The sequence below is a fragment of the Molothrus aeneus genome, chromosome 6, assembly GCF_037042795.1.
Source record: "Molothrus aeneus isolate 106 chromosome 6, BPBGC_Maene_1.0, whole genome shotgun sequence".
In the NCBI taxonomy this organism is placed as follows: Eukaryota; Metazoa; Chordata; class Aves; order Passeriformes; family Icteridae; genus Molothrus; species Molothrus aeneus.
The window spans coordinates 24,419,703-24,443,268 of record NC_089651.1 but is presented as its reverse complement, the minus strand read 5'-3'; the positions used below and the strand labels follow the sequence as shown (position 1 = coordinate 24,443,268).

The 23,566-nt window shown below is 44.8% G+C and overlaps 1 protein-coding gene across 7 annotated transcripts in view; it reads right to left on the bottom strand.

The window, feature by feature from the left end:
- The window catches only part of PHF21A (PHD finger protein 21A), a 131,925-nt gene extending 126,881 nt beyond the window's left edge, over nucleotides 1-5,044 (bottom strand). For 3 of the 7 annotated variants that reach the window (XM_066553048.1, XM_066553042.1, XM_066553047.1), the window contains exon 1: nucleotides 3,922-4,048. The gene's annotated coding sequence lies outside the window, so the exon portion shown is untranslated. Of the gene's footprint in view, nucleotides 1-3,921; nucleotides 4,049-4,642 lie in introns of those variants that run through there. The other 4 variants (XM_066553043.1, XM_066553044.1, XM_066553049.1 and 1 more) reach the window with 4 other exon arrangements.
- Nucleotides 5,045-23,566: the final 18,522 nt, after the last annotated feature.

Below are 23,566 nucleotides of genomic sequence, written 5' to 3'. Positions count from 1 at the left end.
CTACACTAAAAAAATTATTTTAGGGATGGGTGATTACGATGCAAATGCATCTTTCCTCGGCAATAAGTACTTTTTAAAAACTCTTTAGATTTCTGTACATTTTACAGCCTTTCTATGATCGATGCTTCACTTTTGTGAAGTTTTTACATAACAAAAGCAGAATCAAACTTTAAATCATGCTTTAACAATTTCAGTCCAGAGAGGACTTTGTAAAGTGCAGGAGTCATAAATAAAAACTTATGAAAGAAACAAAGTTGCTGCATTTAATTTTTTTTTTAAATGAGACTCTGTGCCATAAGGAAAAAAATGAAAAGAAAATGAGAAAATACAAAGCTGCCCTCCCCCCACACCAAATGTAAATAAAATTATTTTTTGCCTGCATAATATGCATATCTCCACCACCAGCACAAGCCAGACACTGGCTTTGTGCTATACTGAACAGGAACTATTACTGTAAAATACCTATAAAAACTATCCTTCTATACCCTCTAATTACAGGGTACAGAAGTAAGTACCAGCCCTTTGCATTCAGCAGACACCTCAAAACCCTTCTGTGCTCTGCCCCACCTTTCCACTATATGGTTTGTTCCTAAAAAACCTTTGTTCTGTTAAAATACATCAGAAACAGGATGTGAGCTGCTTTCTGGCACAGAGTAATTGAACAAGGGCAATTCACGAACGTACAGGAGCCAGGCCTTTTGTAGAGTCTTACACTTCTAGTATACAGCTACACACGTGACTGCACAGTTGTGAGCATAAAGGGTGAAGGGGACAGTGAAGAAATATTATTAGAAGCTTAATAATAGGTTTTTAGCACTGCCCCTTCTACACAAGAAACCTCTCCTGAAGGAGATACTTTACAGCTCACATCCCCGTGAAGATGGGCCTCCAAAAAGCAAAGCTCTATCACCCTATGAAGTTCTTTCTTATATTTAATATTTGAAACAAGCAAAACCATCAAACCTGAAACAACAGCAAAAAGGTTAGGGTCACCAACACGTTTCTCACATGACATTCACCTTGAGTTTCTGGTACCCATGCAAAATGCCAGTAACACATGAAATAAGATAGTCCATCCAGGTTCCTTCAAACTAGACTAAATAAAAGAGAAATCTCCATTGCAAACAATTTCCAGTAGTATCAATTCATTTGACAAAATAAAATTCTTCATGATTCTGAGAAAAAGGATAAAGGAACTGAACAGCTACAATGCGTTCATTATAAACAAACTGCACAAACAACACAAGTGATAGCCAAGCTCACTATCAAAGCTTTCCAACTGCATACAGAATTATACAACTTTTTAAGGAGTCAATAAAACACATTTTCTAAAAAAAAAAAACCAAACCAAAAGTCCATGAAAATTGTGTCCTTTGCAAGGATCCACACCAAGATATTTTTAATTTTTTTTTAATCATAATTTCTACAGTGAAGTTTAACAGGCACACACAAAACCTCATCTCTAAAAAAAAAAAGTAAAGTTGGAATAAGAAACAGTTAGGAGCAATATTTGAAACACAACTGAAGCTGAATAGCCTACACTGAGGAGATAGCTTTACAAAACCTAAACTTAAAGCTGAGATGTCACTATTGAACCTGGGAAACACAACAGCACTTTTTTTCTAAGCAGCTTAAGTTTTAATTTCCTACTTTTGATTTTTTTTAAAGTTCTTTGAAGGAAAGTTTTTTTAATTTTTCCTAAAGGAAGAAAATCCCTTTCAAATGCCTGATTCCATCAACAAAACTAGTTCAGGACGTACACAGAGGAGAGCAAAGATTAAAAACTTTCAGGTAAAAGTCTTAAAAACACTAATGGCAAAAAAAATTATTAATAACAAAGACTCCTCCACATAACATTTTGAATCACACAACACAGCTAGTTAGCTTTGCTAGTTAAATGAAAAATCACCAAAACCCATAATGGGATCCACTCCAAATTTCTTGTTGCTCAGGTCACTAAGGCTGAAATGTTGGGATATGACATAGCTGACATCCATCTGGTGGCAAGTACTCCCAGTGAGCAAGCACCTACCTTCTGCTGGACAATGGGTCTCAAGACCTTGAAGAGATACTCTATGCACACTACTATACAACATGAAATGAATGGATAGAGAGGCTGCTCCATAGTCCCTCTGTATCAGCTCAAACCCCTATCTGATATAACTATCATAAAATAATCTCTCTACCATAGTGAAGTTGAAAGTTTTAAAAACATTTGAGAACCTCATCATCTATTTTTTTAATACAGTTTTAAAGTTTCATTTACTGAGCTACAGAATTTCTTTCTAATAATCAACATTTAAAAATGCTCCCAAAGAAAGTTTCATATAGCTATCATGAAGCATGCACAGATATAAACAAAATTTCCAAAGACTGTCCTCCTTCTCCTAAGATATGATAATTAACTTCTTGAACTAATATGGGTAGTTATGCTATTTTTTTATTAAAGATCCTGTTCTCAGTAGTAATTTAATGTTACTATTAAATAAAAACTATAAAGTTGTATTATACACAATCACTAACAAGTTTAATATTAAAGTTCTGTAGTTAATGTTAACCTGGTAGAAGTAATGAATTTTAGAATTTTAAGTGCTTTTTTTAAACAAGGCATTGAAACACATGTCATTTTTTTCAGCAATGAAGCCTCAAAATAAGCCTCCCTTCATCAAAGTTAGAAATTCTCCTGCTAATGTAGCAGGTCTAGTCTCACCACCTAACTCTGGGAAATCACAGGAAAGCCAGAGGAAGCCAAGTTACAAAACTGAAACCAAGCAGGTGTCTTCATTGTTAGAAGTGAGCACAATGAGAAAAAGGGGTGGGGGGGGGGGGGGGTGTGGAGGGAGGAAGAGAAAAAAAAAAAAGAGTAAACAGACAGCCAAAATCCATTTTATTTCTGATATCTGAAAACCTACAGCTAATCAAAAAACATGCCTCTATCTACACATATGGGTATATAGGAGTATTCTGTCCTTTAGCCTGATAAAAGCAACAGCACAAGAAAATTTGCCTGGCCCAAAGAAGCCTGCCTTCTCCTCAAGCCCTGCCATTACAGAGCACACATCCCCCCACCTGATTTTTCCATGCTCAGACCCACCGTACATCACAGGACACAACTTTCTCGTGACACGCAGTTATTACCCCCAGTGGGACCTTTTTACACGCAGGCTCCACAGTGAACAAAAGTTCATTGTCAAGCTCAGTGCTTGGGCCCAAACAAATATCCAAGAGGATAGAAGAGGGAGAGAAAGGGAGAAAGTGCTCCTATCTGCAAATATAAGATTTGCAGGCAATCACAGTTACTTACAATTAAAAAGTGGGAACAGGTGTAGCAGATATCATAGTTTGATAGCTGAACAAAGAATATTACAGCACGTGACTGAAATGTGATGACATTTGTTCACCAATCGAAAACAAAAGCCACTCTCCAATGGCACTCTTTCCTCCACCCCCAAGAATTAGGAACTTAGAAATTTCTCCATATCGAAACACATCTGTTCATAGCCTTATTTTTTGACACTTGAGAAGAAGTTGAATGAAGAGCTCCATGCATTAATAAAATACGAATTTACCCTAAAAACCTCAGCATACTAAACCATCAGCACCCACCAAACTGCAGAGGTGGTTGAGAAGAAAGCTCTACCGACAGTGAAGCACGGAATAATAAAGAACAGGAAAAAACAAAACACACATCACCACAAAAAGAAAAAAACAAAGGCAGAAAAAGAAAAAAAAAGAAAAAATCCTGCAGGAAGGCAAGTGAAGAAAGGAAAGGAACATGCAAAAGAGGACTACACCAAATGGCAGAGTCCCACATAGAGCCCCACTCCACCTACACGGGCGCAGGAGGGAGGGAAACAAACCAAAATAAAGAAGTGTCCGTGCCCAGTGCTGGGGCAGGCGTGGGCACCCCCGGCCCCGTACCTGTGCGGGAAGGACAGCCCCAGGGCGGGGGGAGCAGGCCCGGCTCCGGAATAACAAGTTGCTGAAGAAACGGAATTTTCCCGGCGCTGCTCGGGCCACAAAGACGAATGAAAGGAAGGAGGGAAGCGAAAAAAAAAAAAAAAAAAAAAAAAAAAAAAAAAAAAAAAAAAAAAGAAAAAACCGCAGCAGCGGATTTACTACGAATTATCCATCACCGAGAGCGGCATCATTTCCCAGATAATAATAAAACTTCCCCGACAGCATCGCGGCGAAGGACCCGACCGAGAGAAAAGGGCCTGGAAATAATCATCCTGAAGGAAACCGGAGGGGAGGGGATAAGCCTCCCTCCCCCACCCCATCCCCAGTGCAATGTGTCATCTCCTTCCCCTGCTCCTCCCCCCAACCCCAATGTGTCACCTCCTCCTTTTACCCCAAGTGTCACCCTCCTCCACCTCTCCCGCTCCCGCTCGCAAACTTCTGCCGGGGAGGCCGGGGGGCCGCCCCGGGACGCTCCGCTATTCCCCGCCACCCCCCCGAGGGAGGGGCCGGGGGCCGCGGCGAAGTTGCTGCTCCTCATCGCCAAGTTGGCCGGAGAGTGCGGGGCGCGCCGGCGCCATCCCGGGGGGCGCGGGGGGGAGAGGGGGGGACGGCGCCCGGGGAGCGGGGGGGGGGCAGGGAGGAAGAGGAGGAGGAGGCGAATCCGAAAGGTGGGATACTACACCCTGCTGGCGGCGGCGGTGCTGCTGCGGGCCGGCCGGGGTCCCCCTGGCAGGACCTCTCTGTGAGGGGGAGGACTCTTCTTCATAGGGGGAGGGTGCCGGCGCCGCCGCTCCTCTGGGCCTCCCTGTCCCCCTCTTCTGGGCGCCTCTCTCTCTCTCCTCTCACTTTCTTTAAGCTAAGCGGGGAGTGGAAGATGGTAGGTTGCTCCCTTCTCCTCCTCCTCTTCGCTCGCTCTCGCCTCTGTGGGGTCCTTTTCCTTCCCCCTCTCCGGGGGGGGCTCCTCCTGCGGCGGGGAGGAGGGAGCGGGCGGGGAGGGCGGCACGAAGCCGAAGAGGCGCAGGAGGAGAGAAACTGTAACACAAAAACAAGCCGAGAAGCTGAACTCTTCTTCAATCCCATTCACCCGGCCCGGCCGCAGCACACCGCTCGCCGGGATCCCTCCGCCGCCGGCCTCCCTGCCTGCCTGCCTGCGGCGCGCTCCCGACACGCCGCCGCGCGCGCCCCCGTCCGCCCCGGCCCGGCCCGGCCCGCCGCTGGAGATCCGCCGGGGAAGCGGGGACCGGCAGGCCCACGGCCACGCTCCCCCCTCCCCGTTGCAACGGCGGGACGCCGCCGACCGGGCCTGGGCCAGGGCAAGGGGGGCAGCCAGGAGGGCGGGCTCGGTGGCTTCTCCTAAGGGGGGACTACTTGACGTGTCGGTGCGGCGAATTTATTTCCCTTTGCCTAAGGAACGGGCTGTGCTGCGGCCCCCATTGCCTAGGGAAAAAGCCCGGATGTAAAGTGAGTGAAACTAAAGTAGAGTGAAGTAGGGCACCAAACTCTGCCGGAGCAGCGGCGCCGCCGGCCGCGGCCGCGGGGGGCACTGGGCGGCCGCACCACCCCGTACCGCCGGTACCGGGCGGCCGTGAGGGCGCGGGGGCCAGGGAGAGCAGTGCGGGGGTGGCCGCGCGCCAGCCGAGACCCCCCCCCGCCCCCCCACATACACACTCACTCACACACACACACACACACACACACACCCCTCCCTCCCCGCGCCCGCCCGGCCGGCCCGGCTGCGCGGAGCTCGACGGGGGCGCGCGCAGGGCCGCGCGCAGGAAGCGGAGAGCGGGGGGGGGGGCGGGGGGCGCGCGCGGGCGGGAGGAGCCGGCGCGCGGGGCCCTGCCGCGAGGGGCTCCGCACAGGAAGTTGATGCAACAGGGCCGCGGGAGGGGGGCGGGGGGCGCGCGCAGGAAGCGGCGGCGGCGGCGGGAGGGAGCGCGGCGGCCTCAGCCCCGTGGATGAGGCGCGGATGCGCCACGGCCCGTTCGCCCGGGCCAAGGGCCGCCCTCTCTCGCTCCCTCCCTCCCCGCATCGCCGGCCCTGCCATGTTATTCGAAGGAATAGCGCACACGCTCTCCGCGCGGCCGGGTAGGAAGGGAGGGTGTTCCCTCCTCCACCTCGCCGTTCACGCAGCGGGCTTGGCTTATTTATTTATTAACTTACTACTCCAGTGCCGGGCGATGCTGCCATTTGCTTTCGTGCGAGCGGCGGCGCATCTGCCTTCTCTGCTTTCTTTTTTTTTCCCCTCCCCATTCCTCTTCCAATTCCCCTCCAGAAAGGGGGAAAGAAAATAAAAATATAAACATTTTTTAAAAAAGGAAGGAGAAACCAACAAAAACCAACCGTGGCGAATGAGAAACTTTCATGGGCAGGTTCAAAGCAGGGAAGTTAACACGCCATGGATTAGGACGTTTCTGCGGCACTCTCTGGCGTGGAAATCAAATATACGTGACTTGGGCTTCGGGGGCTCCTCGGTCCCTCCCTCGTGCCCTGGGCCCTTCTGGGCCCGCTTGTGCCCGCGGCTAGGGGACCACGGTCCCCCCGGTCCCCTGCCACCGCACAATGAGCTGCTGGGGGCTGCCGAACGCCAGCAGCCACTCCAGGCAGGGTCAGTCCTTATCTGCAGTACACTAGCTTAAGTCACAGGCATGCCCCTGTGCGTCTCCGGCTTCCCAAAGCCTCCAGAGTCTCAGAAATACTTAAAGCCTCGCATTCTTGTCGGAGCTACCATTGCTAAAAGCAGTGGGACGTGTTCTGGACGCCGCGGGATTTGCATGAGCTCTCACGGAAAGCCGGGATTTGATGCAATGCAAAACTGATTTTTTTTTTTTTTTTAATAGCCTCTTATATCGCTCTATTCCTTTGAAATCCTCACAAGTTGTGAAGAAAAATAAGTGTTTGCGTTATCTCTGCAACTGCTTCAGGAAGCCACGATGAACTCTTTATTATATTGTGAAACTAAATCCATAAAGCAGTCATGATGAGTAACTCGGGGACGAGTCGTAATTGGACAGAAACGCACAGTTTTATCATCTGGAGGATTCTAGAGGGCTCAGCGTGAGTGAGAACTTAGAGCGAGGTTTCCTCACAACTGTAAAAAAGAGATCTATAAGCCATTGTTTATTTAATTACTGTTAATTTTCCACTTCTTTTCCATCAATTGGTTGCCAAGTTCTGTGTGATTTGTGAACTTTACAACATTTAGTGCCCTTCTTAAAGCTGTAGCTCCTGGACTCATACAATTATGCAAGAAACTCAGGCTTATTTTTTTTAATGAATTTTCTAGCCTGTGGGTTTGTGGATGTGACCTTAAAGACGCAAACCTTAAATGCACACAAAGGAAAAGATATGAAGCAAATAGAGTAATCTAAAACTGCCTTTATTTTTTTAATGTCATATTGTTTGGGTTTTTCTTTTTGAGGCGATCTCTCCTACCCTTTTTCTTTTTTTCTTTTTTTTTTTTTCTTTTTTGCAAGCCAGGTATGATACTAAACAGTAGGGTTGACAAAATACTAAGTAAAGGAAAACACAAAAATTATATCTGGGTGCTCATCAAATAGTTACTAATAGGTGCACAGTTCATGGGATATCAGGTAAGGTCACATGCACAACACCGCCAAAAATCTAGCAGCCTTCACAGCAGAACTTTCAACATGTCAAACTGTAACAAGAAGTGTTATGGTTAGCATAACTGAGATATTAGATATTACACTATTTCTAATAAGTTTATGTTTGCTTTTTATACTTCTTTCTACTTTATTTCTACAGCCTTTGAATAGATCAAGTGAGCTTGGGCTAAGCTCTATTACTGTCAGATTAGCTTGTAGTTTGCTGTGATTTCTCCTGTGGCTGGGGCACCGCCCAGCCCTCCCTCCTTAGCCCTCCAATCTCAAATCCATAACCAATTTTTAAACCCTGCTGAAAATCTCAGCTCCAATACTCAGATTTTCCCTCCTCCATGTAAACTTTTACTACCAGCACTTTAAGCTGTAGAGGCCAAGTGTTAAAGCCAAGACAGCCTGGATTTTGAGTTTACCTTCAGTTAGTTTGAAGCAAGGAGTCAGCTTACTCTGAAAACAATCAGACCAAAGCTGCTTTTGTCCTTCAGATTTTTTTGATAGAGGCACCCGAAAAATAAATAACTAAGTAAAGCCTGTTTGTTTTAGTGTTTTTTATCTTTCTGGTTAACAAGCAAGTTGAAAGAATCTAGAATGAGTGATTTAAGTGTTATTAGAGATTCGGCATGTTTATTTTGCTGAGGAGTCAATACACGCAGCCCAAAGTTTGTTTTTTAAAGATGAACTTTGGACAGAGTTCAAAGGGAAAAATAATCATCAGCTGTTACTGTAGATGCATGCAGAAATTTTTTGTGGTTTGTCTTAGAGCTCAGACCATGATGAGTACCTCACACACTGCTCACAGTGATCTCTGGGTCATGGCAAGGTGGCTCAGACCATTTCCATAGAATCATAGAATCATTCAGGTTGAAAGGGATCTTAAAGCTTGTCTAGTTCCACCCCACCTGCCATGGAAGGGACACCTCCACTAGAGCAGATTGCTCAGGGCCCCTTCCAGCCTGGCCTTGAACACTTCCAGGCATGGGACATCCACCTCTCTGGGCAACAAGCCTCTCTGAGCAACTTGTTTCAGTGCCTCACCATCCTCACAGTGAAGAATCTCTTTCTAACATCTAATCAAAATCTACCATCTTTCAGAATAAATCCATTAGCCCTTGTTCTATGACTACATGTCCTCGTCAGAAGTGCTTCTCCAGCTTTCTTGTACACTTCCTTTAGGTATTGGAGGGCAGCTTTAAGGTGTCCTTCAGGCTGAACAGCCCCACCCTTTCAGCCTGTCTTCACGTGAGAAATGCTCTTGCCTTCTGGTCATCTTCATTGCGCTCCTCCAGTCTCTCTCCAACAGATCCACATCACTCTTATGCTGGGGACCACAGAGCTGGACAAATCATTCCAGTTTCTCATAGGGTGCCATGAGAGCAGAGGAGCTGAATCCCCTCCCTCACCTTGCTGCCACGCTGCTTTCGGTGCAGCCCAGGATGCTGTTGGCTTTCTGGGCTGTGAGCACACATCGCTGGGTCCTGTTGGTCCCAACAACCAATCTAAACTCAGCAGTTTAAGCCACAGACCTTGATTATCACAGACGTGCCAAAAGTCTTTATTTAAAAACTGTGCATGTACACTTTGTTCAGACTTGCAATGCTGAAGAGAAGTGGTTCCTGCCTCTGTGCTACTTAGCTTCACTTCCACGTCAGCAAAAAGGGCCCCCATTTGTGTATATGAAGAATTCACCTTCTAGTAGCATGAGAAGTAGTTTCATGTACGAAATGGAAAGCAATGGTATCATCAGCTGCACAGCTAAATGTTTGAATAAACAGACTGGTTTTGTATGTTGGGTCTATACAGAGATATCTACCATGATTTCCTTTCAGTGAAAGGAAATCTTGCTAGAAGCTTAGGGAAAAAAATTCTCATTTGCTTGTTGAGTCTTTGTGCACAAAGTTGACCCGCACGCCTCTGCCTCTGAATGTGATGTTTGTGCTGTTTATCAAAAGTCATAGTTCAGTTTGTCTGGGTTTTCTACTTTCTGCTTGATCACATCACCCTGGATGCTCGTCCGGTCCCCTTTACCTAGTTTTTATCCTAAGAGCACTTAAAAGTACAAGCCAAATACAAAGCCTTATCAAAGTTAGTGGAAAAGTCACAAAACTCAAGATTTGATGAGACCTTGTAAGCAGCTGCTAGATTTTATTTCTCATTGAATTTTGTTTCACCAGTTTGGGAGGATTTCAGAGAAAGAAGCACAGTCCATGTAAAGTATTAATGCAGGGGCATCTCAGGAATAATAGTCATTGCTAACAGTTATTGTACCAAGTGTTCAAAATAAAAAGTTACATCATAACATGCTAGCTTTGCTATAGCCAGCCCATCTTGCAGTGCTTTTTGTTGAGAATACTTAGAACAGAATCTGAGAAGATATTAGTTAACATGCATAAACAGTCTTCTAGCAACTTGTGTTAAAAAGAATTAGCAGCAAGTGCACTGACAGGTCACAGATTAGATTGACGGAGGAGCAGTCACATAGCACTTCCTGGTTTTCAGCAACAAAACTACCTTAAATACTAAACCAAGAGTTAGTTACTTGCCTATTGCTGTTTTTCACTGTGCTTTTGGCAGAAATGCTAGATGGCTGCAACTAAGAGGGAAGATAGCCTGTGCAGCTTAAAAATGAAAGCTATAAGAGCATTTCAGGCAAGACATAGCCCAGCCTAGGAAGACAGTTGGGAATCTGTCTTTCTCATCAGGGTTTGAGCACAGGTTATCTCACCAGCAGGATCCAGGCAAAGAGTGCCTTCTACAAGCAAATATCTTCCCCTTCCCAGGTCAGGGAAGGATAGGGCACTGCTCACTTCCAGACAATAAGGAAAATTAACCAGACTGTTTAGACCACCAGTTGGGACCAGAGCCTGAAAACATGATGGGCATGAGGCACTCACCATTAAGGACATCAGCCTAAGTGGAGACTGCATTGCTCAACACAACTGCCTCTGACTTTGACTGTGGATTATTGCCTTACACAGGAGTTACTGCTTACAGCAGCCAGTGGAGCAGACCCCTGCTTACCCTGTCTCATCCCAAAGTGACTTTCTGACTTGTCAGCTGTCAGTTAGTCCAGCCAGGAGTGGTGCAGCTGCAAATCTCACTCTCCTGAATGCTGTGCCTGGGAGGCAGCTAGGGTGAGCTAAAAACAGTCATAGGAGTGTATTGTCTAGGATCTATATTCAGGTAAAAGTAATTCAACATTCAGGCTGCCCTGTTGCTTTTGTAAAATTCATGTTCTCCGGGCTGCCCTCAGCAGCTGAGCCAAGGAAGGCCTGTCAGCACAGCACAGCATTGTGTCTGCAGTGGGATTTCACTGGAGATGCAAGCTCTTCTGAGAGTAGCCTTGAAAGGAGACTGTGTCCTGCTGTCTCTTCCCCTAATCACTTACTGCTTTGCTTACCAGAGGCATTGGTTATTTCATACAGAAGGTAGAGGACCATAGCTCAGAGGGGGTAGCCTGGCCTGTTGCACCAGAGAGCATGGGGGACCTGTGAGGACTCACCACTGTCTCTTACCTGCCAGCAGCTCCCACAGCTCTTCTTCCTTGGCTTCCCTCTAGGCTTTCAGTCTTGTTAAGGTTTTGATATGTAAAGTCAGGAAGGTTGTCAGCACCTTATGTAATCTGAGCTCCAGCTAAACACTATTTCAAACAGTACTTCTGTATCAGAACTGCAATTAGGGGAGAACAGAGAGCATTTTACCTTTCACAAGCCATGCTTGCTTACTTCTGCATGTGCATCTGCTCTCAGAGAGACTGGTGATGTTGCTGCTTCCATACTGAAGGAAGATATGAGGAGCGATACTTTCTCTGGGAGTCAAGAGGAATGGGTTTCCTTGTCTTTTTTTTTTTTTTTTTTCTCCTTTCTCCTTAAGTAGAAGTAAGCAGTCATAAAGGGGACATTGCTCATGGCTCTCAGGTGGCTAGCCAGGCTGACTAAGCATGGTTTCGGATCCTGTACACTGTTTAGAATCACAATGAGCTAGAGATTGTGTGCCAAGATGCAAATGGTCCAGGGAAAGGATCCTCATTTTTAAGGCAGCAGTATGAAGTATCCTAGTAGCAATTGCAGTTCCATTATCAGATACAAGAAACTGGTTTTGACTCATTGTCCTTTTTGTTAAACAATACAATGCCCCCTAATTCAAGCTGATTAGTTGCAATGTTGGTCACCCTACTTAATTTTTCAGCTGGCGATTGTTGGACCATTAGTGATTAGAGATATCTAGTCTCCATCAAAATGCTCTTTTCCAGATGCTTTCACAAGAATTCTTCCACTTCTGTTTTTGAGGAACTTGGGAAAAATGTAGAATTAGAAAACTGTGGATGGAAATGAAACAACTGAGTATGTTTTCAAGGACTGCTGAAAGGAAATTACAACTTTTGTAATGAAGCCTTTCAGTGTGTCACTAACCTGATAAGCAAATAGAAATGCAGAGTGGTAAACCAAGGGCATGAGCCACAGACCAAGACAGCAGCTACCAGGATGTATTGCAGGCATATAGACATCTCAACAGCCTCCCACATGCACAGAAATCAGATATTGTTACAAACAGCAACAAAAAAAAATGTAGAAGTCAATTTCTGTGAACAATAAAACACCAGCAGATGGGACATAATGTCTTTTTAGTCCTTTTAGGTGTCAATGGTCATTTTGGCACCTTGAGGAGAGACATCATAAAGCAAAATCTGCTCCAAAGTCCAAGGAACATATAATGTAAAAGGTCACTAAGAGGAAAGACAGGGAATCAGAGGACCTAAGGAAAACTACTAGATGATGATAATTCTAGGATGTTAAGTACTTAAAGTATAAATACTGATTGTGGTTTTCAAAAATACTTCTGTAAATTTGTCCCCTAAACCCTTCAATATCACTAGATACATAAACAGCCTGGAGTTTGAGTGGATGGAACATCTGAAAAGCAATTCAGTTATCTTAAGTATTTAATTAAACCTATATTTGAGCCACCAGGTTGGGACTACTAGCTGAGCAGCATCTTGTCCTATTGTGTAATGTGGCAAGAGCATCAGTGTTTGAAAGCAACAAAAAAGTAGTAAGCTTTGAGAAGTATTAAACTACTGGAATCTTGTGTATTTATTACAAGGTTGCCTTGACTTTACCCTGCTGGAAATTGCCCAGCATAGGCACAGGGACAAGGGAGGCAAGATGAGTTGTGAAACAAGTGTTATGAAGGGATGGGGAAGGGAGATCTAGGGGTAGAGCTGTGCCTGGCTTTCCATGCGAGAATAAGAGTTAACAGTGACTCAGTGGACAGAAAGGTCAGTGCTAGTACAGGTATTCAGAGTGAGTTTTCATGGCCTAACGATAAATAGTGTTAGTCACCTCTAGATTATCTGGGATTAAGTGTATCATGGATAAAGATACCCCTGAGATGACTGATGCTGAATTAGCATGGTCTTGCTCACACAGCACCGTGCCACACAGCATTGCATCTTCTGAGGAGCTGTGGCTCCCCTGTCACCACAGCCTCTGGAGTCACCAGTCCTTTCCAATGGCATGACACCTCCTTCTCCAAACTTCCTTGGCTATTTCTGGGCTTCTGCTTTGACTGTGTTATCTTGTCTTGCTGCTTTCTGGGATAATCCAGAGTTGAATGTGGCTGGGTTCTGAACTCAGTGAGAAGGGGCAAAGTAAAGATCAAAAAAAGTCAATAAAACTGATGGACAGGGGAGGCATCTGCATAGTGAGACAATGCCCTTTTTATTTAGTCATGTCTTACAATACAGCTACCACATCATAAATTCAGAAACACATGTTTGTAGAAAGAGGTCCTCACAGATATTTTATTTATAATTGATTTTAATATCTTCCACTCAAGTCTTCTGTTGTTTGAGTGATAGGCAAGTTGCAAAATATATCACTCAAGACTTAGGGAATTGGACAATTAAACATGTTTGTGTGTTCTTTGTGTTCAAAATTGATTAATAACGGTAAGATACACCAACATTGTGCTTTTCAGCTAAAAAACAGTTAGATAATGTCAATAAATTCACAAATCTCATTGGCATTGGTTCTGTATTTGAAGAGCACACATAAGCATAAATGTATTTTTTTCTCACTTGGAGGAACAGAATGAAAAGTCTGTTTATTTCAAAACTCTTTTAGGCTATCAAGCAGAAATCATAGAATCACAGACTATCCTGGGTTAGAAGGGGCCCACAAAGATCAATGAGTCCAATTCCTGCCCTACACAGAAGAGCCCCTGTAATCACACCATGTGCCTGAGGACATTGTCCAAACACTCCTTGAGCGCTGTCAGGCTTGGTGCTGGGACCTTTTCCCTGGGGAGCCTGTTCCAGTGCCCAGCCACCCTCTGGGAGGGGAACCACCCACTGGAACCTAAACCTTCCCTGACACCCTGACACAGCTTCAGGCCATTCCCTTGGGTCCTGTCAATGGTCACCAGAGTGAAGAGATCAGTGCCTGCCCCTCCTCTTCCCCTCATGAGGAATTTGTAGACTGCAACAAGGTCTCCTCTCAGTTTCTCTTCTCCAGTCTGAACAGACCAATTGACCTAAGCTGCTCCTCATGCAGCTTCCCCTCCAGGCCCTTCACCATCATCATTGGCCTCCTTTGGACACTCTCTAATAGTTTCATATCTTTCTTATATCATGGCACCCAAAACTGCCCCCAGCACTCGAGCTGAGGCTGCCTCAGTGCAGAGCAAAGTGGGACAATGCCTTCCCTTGCCCGGCTGGTGCTGCTGGGCCTGATGCTCCCCTGGACAGGGTTGGCGTTCCTGTCTGCCAGGGCACTGCTGACTCATAATCCACTCTCTGTCAACCAGGACCCCTATGTCCCTTTCCTGTGGCACTGCCCTCCAGCCTCTTGTTCCCCAGTCTGTCCACATGTCCAGGGTTGCCCCATCCCAGGTGCAGAATCAGGCACCTGCCCATGTTAAATTTCATATGGTTGATGAATGCCCAGCCCTCTGATTTGTCAAGGTCTCTCTGCAGGGCCTCCCTGCCTTTCAGGGAGTCAGCAGCTCCTCCCAATTTTAAGTATCACTGGAAAACTTACTTAGTATTCCTTTGAGTCCTGCATCCAGTTCTTTAATGAAGATGTTGATGAGCACTGGCCCCAAGATGGAGCCCTGCAGAACTCCACTAGTGACCAGCTGCCAGTCTGATGTCACCCCTTTCACTATAACCCTTCGTGCCCAACCTGCAAGCCAGTTGCTAACCCATCACATTATGTGTTTATCCAGCTGTGGGCTGGACACTTGAAGGATGCTGTGAAATACAGTATCAAAAACTTTACTGAAATCCAAAAAGATAACTTGAACTGGCTTCCCTTGATCAACCAGGTGGGTTTCCTTGTTATAAAAGGAAGATAAGTTTGACAAGCAGAACTTTCACCCTATGAACCTATGCTGGCTGTGGCTGATAATCATGTTCCCCCTCAGATGTTTTTCAGTAAGTCTCAGAATAATCTTGTTCATATGATTATGCCACTTTCAGGTCATGACAATCATGACAGGACATAATTTAATTAGTTTGTCTTGCAATGGTCTTGGAAACACCATATGGAATTTGAATAAAAGCCTATGATAGTTTGAAAATATTGCAAAGTTCCAGGTCACCTTAGTGTCAGTGGTAATATCAGTGGGGCTCCTGAAAACATTCACTCAGTGCTTGCCCTCAGTTAGGTAGTTAAACAAGAAGTTGAAAGTTATCTGAAGTGTGTGAATTTCAATAGGAGTTTGTATTTTCTCTATTTAAGAAGCCATTATGCACCCACCCCCTCAGAGCAAGCTGAAGGATATTTTTTCAAAAAAGGTACACTAGAATTAGAAAGGCAACAGAAGGGATAAGGAATAACTTTCACCTTGAGGAAAAAAGCTAACCTGGGGTCTAGGGCGTTCCAGATGAAATAACAGAAACTGAAGAAGGAACATAAGAGGCCTGCTAAAGGGAGAACAGCATGGAGAAGGAAAATCAGGATTGTTCACCATCAAGTTGCAAGAGTAAGTGCTACTGAGTGAAATGATTAGACAATGTTTGAAACAAACAAAAAGCAATACTTTTGTGCTCAATGCATAATCACATTTAGAACTCATTGGTGCAAGATTTCATGGATCCTGATAGTATAAATGTGTTCAGAAAGGCATGAAACAAATCTACCGAAGGATACAACATCTGACTCAGCAAGCAGTTTTACCAATGATTGTCAGAGGCTCATGGGGGAAGATCCTTTTAGATACATCCCATTTCTTACAACCCCCCTTAAACATCTTAGTTGGGACATTTTCAGAGAAAGCCTGCTCTAGATGCCCCACCTTTGGTCTCCTCCAGTAGACTTTTATGAGTTCAGAAATAAAGGGAGCAGTAATACTTCAGTAAAGGAGAAAAAAATCTGTGCAAGAGGCTTCTGTATTCATGAGTGCCAATGGTATACAGGCTTTGCTCTTGAATAAAGTGAAACTACTTGTACTATGGGTCGGGTTTTCTTCTTCTGAGAATGAAAACAGGCCTTACATTGTCATTCATATCACATTTTTTGAATGAGACACAATTGATCTTTCAATAAAAACACTGTTCTGAGAGGAATCACATAAGGGGGCTGTTTGAAAGCTGTGGAGGAAATGGACTGCATGCCCCTACTAAACCAAAACAGTTTGATCCTTCATCTCCACCACTGTTCCCAGGCAGCCAGCACTAGGCAGGAGCCAGCCTGGGGACTGCCTAGTGGTTCTGGTGCCTGGTGTGGCTCTGCTGGGCCTCTGTGGTGGGTCTGTAGCCATCCACCAGCACACTTCCATCCCAGGTAGCCTTTCCCTGGAGAGGTGGAGATCAGGGCCAGCCCACATAGCAGCTTCTGCTTAGGGGCCACTGCTACGTAGAGGAGGAAGAGGAGAAAGAGGAAGATAAAGAAGAGGGAAGAATTCAGAAAGCATCAGATTCTTGACGGTTTATTTCCAGGCATGAGCACATCTGTCTGTAAACAGCTTGGTGAATGTGTATGAAGCACCGCTGGTTCTGCTGAGGTGCACAAGAGAAAAAGGATGGCCACGGGGAGCTGCAGGGGCTGGTTTGCTGAAAAGTCACCACTCTTTCCAAACCCTTCTCCCTGGGCCACATAAACTTAGAAGAGCAGCAGATCCCTCATTCCTGAGGGAACATCTGAAGGTGAAATGTCCTATGCACAGCACTTCAGAGACAGAGCAATGCATGTTACACAACAATGAAGCTCTATTTACAAGTATCTGTCTGAAATTTGAAGTTTCCAGTTTGGACCTAAGGAAAGGCTTGTGTACCTAGAAGCTTGTTGGTGTTTTTTCAGCAATACTGGTTGATTTCATAATATATATATTACCTTCACAACTTGCCCTTCTTTATCCTTAGACCATGGCAACGACAGCACTACTAAATATAATATTGAGACTTGGCAAAATATATTTTTAACTCCCTAGTTTCACATGAACCATGTCTTCCCTGGCTTGCATGGGATACTTGCAGCTTTCTAGAGCTTCAGTATGAGTAATACTGAACTTAGAGGGCCAGAGAGTAATTATGTCAATGGGTACTTCTGGGGAATTCGCTCAAAAGTTTAAAATCCTTTCAGGAATGCCTTCTGGCAAAGATGAGAAGACTGGATATTAACCTTGATGGATAAAATGAGAGACCTCAAACTCTACATGCTCTCATGGAGAAGAAATGCCTCCAATACAGATTTAGAGAAATATTCAAGGAAAATGTTAAGATACATAAAACCATTTCCCAACCACCACACCCCTCAGCAATTCTACTTTCACCTAGAACTGAAAGAAATTAATTATTCCCCAGAAAAAAATGTTTTCCTGCTACTTGTAAAATGCCAAGAGATAGGAACTTAGTCCCCTTCTACCATGGAGTCCTTAGAGGGGATCAAATAGCTTGTGTTTATTTATCTTTACTAGCATAACCAGCTGTCAGTGGATTATCTCCTTCTGTCATCGATATGGCTTCCTTTCACCATCAGGCAGCTGCAGGAGCAGCAGAGATTTTTTTTTCCCCCTGATTTTTGGCTTGTTAGTTAATTGTGTCTCTCACTTTTGGTTGAGGGAGCGAACTGCTTGGTGGGGAATCTGCCCCTGAGGCCAGTCTATCTTGCTTCTCTGCTATGCAACTGAAAAATTTAGAGGCTTCTTCTTTGCTTTAATGGTGAGACTAAAATGGCATAATCACATAAACAACAACATCATTTTGCACCCTCTGGCTCAAGATACAGCTGCCCCATAGAAGTGCTTTGAAATGATACAGGCATGGCACCTCATGCTGGGAAGTGGGGGGATTTTCCACTGCAAGGTAGGATTGTCCCAGATGTACAATGTTGACCACAGTACAGCAGCATCGACACCTGATTCAGATGAGAATGATTTGGCACTGTACACATTTTTTGGCACAGTTGTAAAAGACTGACTATTTCCACCCTAGAAACTTAATATTCAGCATCAGCATTAACAAACTCCCGCCCTTAGCTCAGTCTGAATCTGTGTGCAGAAAGAAAACATGCACCTGTCTTTATGCTACTGCCACCCTCAAACCTGGGATTAACATCTGCAGCGGGGATAGGCCTGTGCTCAGCACAGAGTGTGCAGCATTAGGATCATTCAGATATGGGCCTTATCTTCATCTGGGAGAGGAAACTGAACAGTAATAAGGAGTCCTCCACAATGCCAACTTTCCACATTGCCAAAGCTTCTTTCTGCATTGCCACAGTTTAATGCATGCAGTCAGATCACTTTGAGGGAGACCCCAAGTGGTGTGGGGTGAGAAAGGTCCTGTGGTACTTTAATCTATGAGGATCTAGGATAACTCAGCAGTGTGTGGGCTGGAGCAGGGTGATGCCTGGGTGGCAGGCCTGCTTTTGGAGTGCTCCACAGTAATTTGAAGGCTGAGTTTCTTTTGCATGTTAAGGTAGGGACAGGTAATCTCAATTAAAAGGGGACTGAGATGCTTCTTTTGAGACCAACTGAGGCTACTCAGTCCCAGGGAGATGGATGATACTTCAAGAAAAACATCTCAGGCTGCCACAATTCAGAAGCATCCCTTAACCCTCCATTTGAGATGATGTGAGACATCTCAGTTTGGCATTGAGAGGATGCCTCAGATTCACTGCAGAGCATTTATTCTGTGAGAGGCACATAGGGGGCACTCAACATTCAGGGACCTTCAGATCTGAGTCCATTGGCCTCAATATGCCAGTACTGATATTAAGGATCCAACCATTTGGATGGGGAGTTAGCTTAAGGAACATCAGTTTTTGGAATGCACGACTGTATGATACAGAAGGGACCAGAGAACTTCGCTTTGTGGAGGGGAAGTTGCCCAAGGGCACCTCCATGGTGCTGCCAGGATACTTGGGTATGGTGAGTATCAGAAGGGCAGAGCTTGGAGGTCTCTGGGTATCTGGATCTGGGAGGGTACCTTGCAACTTAGATGCAAGACACATATGGTGCTGAGCACCTTCTCCCCTGTGTCTCTGGCTTCTTAATTTGGGAAGATACATTATGCCTTCATCCCCTGTGAAACCCCTGGTCCAAACAGTACTTCTGGCAACCTCTATGCAGTTGGTGGGAGGAGTATAGGAAAACATTGAAGTCCAAATTTGTATGGGCTTTCTCTGTCTAGACCCAGGCTTCGTGGGGCTTGGCCAAGGGTGGTAAACAGGCCTGAGCAGCATTCTTGGGTATGGCAAGCTAGTGGTCAAAGCCTAGAGAGTGGTTGGTGTTGCATCAGTTCCTGTGCTGGAGAGCAAGGTGAGGGCTTGCAAGCTACAGTGAGGCTCAGAAGATGTCATGGTGAGGCACTGTCATTCCTGACAGGCTTCTTCCTTTAGAGGTCTGATACTGTGTTCAGTTCTGGGCCCTCACTAAAAGAAAGACCTTGTGGCACTGGAGCAAGTCCAGAGAAGGGCAACAGAGCTGGTGAAGGGTCTGGAGCACAAGTTGATGAGGAACAGCTGAGGGAGATGGGGGTTTTTAGCCTGGAGAAAAGAAAGCTCAGGAGTAGCTTTATCACTCTCTACAACTACCCAAAAGGAGGTTATAGTGAGGTGGGGGTCAGCCTTTTCTCCCAGGTAACAAGTGATAGGACAAGAGAAAACAGCCTCAAATTGCACCAGGGAAGGTTTAGGTTGGATACGAGACAAAAAATTTTCACAGAAAGAGTTGTAAAGCATTGGAACAGACTGCCCAGGAAAGTGGTGAAGTCACCATCTCTGGAAGTGTTCTAAAAACATCTAACACTTGAGAACATGGTTTAATGGAGAACATGGTTGTACTTCTACATTGATGGTTGGATTTCATAATATTAAAGGTCTTTAATTCCTTTTTTCTCCCTCTCTTTCCCTTCAGACCTAAGTGCAAGAATACTTCTACCTTTAATTATTCTCTTCCATGAAATCTCCCTTCTCTCCTGTCTCCTAATGCATATCCTCTCTCACAGCCTTCTGTTTCCCCTTGCTCTTGTGTACATGCTTACCTAGCTTCCAATCTCTTTCTCTCCTCCTTTCTTGATATTTTTCTTTCCCCTCCTTTTTGCTACCTGTATCCCAGTGAGTGTCCCTTTCTGTCTTCCTTTTCCTCCATCCTCTTCCTTGCTCTCTTGCAACTTCCCTAGCTCCCAGACTTCTCTTCCTGCTATTGCCCCTCTCCAGCCCAAAAGTCTCCTACTCTCATTCTATTTCTAGGAAGACTGGCTTGAGATAGCCTGTGAGGGTGACAAGTCTGAAAAGAAGGACTTAAATTGAGAAATCAAGAAGAACGAGCCACAGGGAAAGCTGAAGAAGTGAAGTGTATAGGAAGAGAGTAAAAGAAAGGAAGTGAGACCAGGGAGGCAAAACCAGAAAGAAGAACTAAGAGTCACAAATCTCCCAGACATGGTAGAGGGAGAGAAAAAAACAAAATAAAACAGCTGGAAAACACAGCAGAAAAGATAAGGCTGTTCCTAGTTATCTAGCACTGTGGCAATAAGTCAGAATCAGCGAGTTTCTGATCTCCTACTCAAATGTAAACAAATACTCCTTCATCTTTATTGCAGTGGTGCCCAAAGGATGCCAATCACACAGCACAGAAGGTTTATTTGCACACAAGAGACCTTGCAACACCCAGCAGCACTTCTGCTGTAAGGCAAAGTCAAAAAGAAGAAGGGTACAGCATACCTGCAAAGATGTAAGGTGAGTATCAGGCTGGGGGATAATAACTGGTTGAGGTTTTCCAAGATTTTTTTCCCACCAAGCCTGAAACACATGAAGATGACTGGAAAGATGACATGGTCTGACCTGCAGGAACACTGCTCTATGGAGAAGGAACTGGGGGTCCGGGTGAACAACAATCTGTCCATGAGCCAGTAGTGCCTTTGTGACCAAGAAGGCCAATGGTATCTGGGGGCGCATCAGGAAGAGCACTGCCAGCAGGTTAAGAGGTGATCCTACTCTACCCAGCCCTGATAAGGCTTCACCTGGAGCACTGGGTCCAGTTCTGGGCTCCTCAGCACACGTGAAGCATGGAACTCCTAGAGCGGGTCCAGCGGAGGGCAACAAAGATGATTAAGGGACAGGAGCGTCTCTCTTGAGGAAAGACTGAGAGAGTTGGGCCTGTTCAGCTTCAAGAAGAGACAACTGAGAGATGGACCTCATCAATGCCTGTCAGTATCTGAAGGGAGGGTGTCAGAGGATGGAGCCAGGCTCTGCTCAGTGTTGCTGAGCAATAGAACAAGAGGCAATGGGCAGAGACTGAAACAGAAGTTCCATGAACATGAGAAACCATGTGGGTGACCAAGCATTGTAACAGGTTGCCCAGAGAGGTCATGGAGTTTCCTTTCTTGGAGATACTCAAAAGCCTTCTGGACACCATTCTGAGTAAAGTAGTATTGGGTACCCTGCTTGAGCAGGGAGGTTGGACAAGATCACCTCCAGTGGTCCCTTCCAACCTTCCTGATTCTGTGAAGATGCTTGCCCACAGGTGAGCCAGCATGGCCCCTCTGGCAGGACAGCCTGGCCCTCAACAGCTCTGGTCCTTCTCTTTGGCCTGAGATATATCAAGCAGCTAGATATTCTGCTCTTCTGCCCTTTGCTTCTTGTAACTGAATCCTACACAGTTCCAAATAACTCTTACCTCGTGTATTCAGTAAAGCCATATTTAGCCATGTTAACTGGAGAAAAGTGATGGGCAGACCCTTGTAAATGATTCTTGGACTGAGAAGTTCTACTGATTTTGCTCATCTCTTTGGACCCAACCCAAATGAAAATTAATAGTTATGGTAAAGAGGGATTACCTTTGCTAGGTACATCTTGCCTATATCTGACCATATGTCAGTGTGAAACCGCCTCACCCTTTATATTTGTCAGGAGAAGCTAAGTAAAGGTTGTATTAACTGCTATTTACCCTTGTCCTGTGGTATGCAGCCAGTGTGAAATTCAAAGACAATTTAGAATGCTGTCACCAGTTCTACTGATGGTATTTTGCACTCCTTTTATTTAGTACAAAGCAAATTGTACTTTGGGTGTTTAATTTTTTTCTTAAAATTAAGACATTAAGCATATTTGCTTTTCAGCTGGCAATGCTCCATCCCTCTGATGCAGTGGTTCTGACTTCCAGGGGGATGCCTTTCTAGAAATGTTTGTGCACAGCTGCTCACTGTACAAATACACCCTTAGGATCTACTTGTAGTGAGTACCCTCCCTTTAAATCCAGGTAAGTTGGCTGGCAAGCACAAAGATCACTGAATATACTTTGGTCCTTTGCAATCAGTCTCTGAAGAGCAGAAAGTTTCCTTTGGCAGCACAAATCTGTTAATTCCATCAGCAAGACAGCACAGATTGAGGCTGCTGGCACTTAATATATGTAAATTGTCAGGAATTCTAAGCCACCCATCCACACCAGCTCTTCTGAAAGCAAAGCACCGTGCCCCATGTCTCTCAAATCCAGCATAGTCTTGACCAGCTCTTGTTGACTATTTCTGGCATGAACTAGGAAAGCCCTTGCATAGATTTTAACACTTGAAGGGATCACACCTGTTGCAATGCTGTATTTCAAACATGTAGCAGAAAACAGAAAAACAAAGTGAAAGAAAGTGATCTGCATTCAGATCTTCTCTTTTCCAGTGGCTTGCTGGTGGTGCACTAGCCAAATCACTGGATTTCTCTGCCTCCTCTTCCTTATGCAAACAAGGGGAAGTGATACTTAGTCATTATTAGAACATCCAGGGATGCAAATTACCGTGTCAATGATTACTGTTTGTTCTCAAAATACATGCCATTTCCCTTTATCCCATTTACAACACTGGATTAGTCACTTCCAATATTACAGAATCATAATCATTCATTCCTTCAGATAAAGTACTAAAAAAAAACGGGTCTCTGATCTCTGAGAGGTAGGCCACTATTTAACCCACGTGTATGTGGGATCAAGTTGCATAGATACTGGAGTGATGGAGGCTATAAAGCACAGAGGTGACCAAAAAACAGCACAAAAAGTGCATAATATAATGAGGATATAGCAAATGCTTGTCTCATGTAACATCTGATGGCTAATGAGTATTTGTAACTCATCTGCAAGAACAGCTTTACTTTCTTGCAATGATACTGATTACATCAGGAACTTCATAGTAGTACAGAACAGTACATAAATTAAAATCATTAGACTGAGGGGATACACAGCTATTAGCACACATCAGCATGCTTTCTTGAATGTGGATTTTACAAAGTAGGAAATGTCTTCAAGAATCTACCTACCTCTTTGTGGTTTTGCAAAGGCGTTTTTTGCTGCTGCATGTGTATTAGTGCCAACTTCTCCCTTGCTGAATTTGGAATTATAAAAAAAAAAACCCTGATCTTTGACTATATATTGTTGTAGCAAGGGAGGAAAATGTTTTATTGAAGCTTGCTGGAATTTTGAATGAGCTTTAATCACGGAGATACTGGAGACAATTACTCAGGCTGTGGCTACACACAAAATTGCAGCAATTGAACTGAAGATTGGAA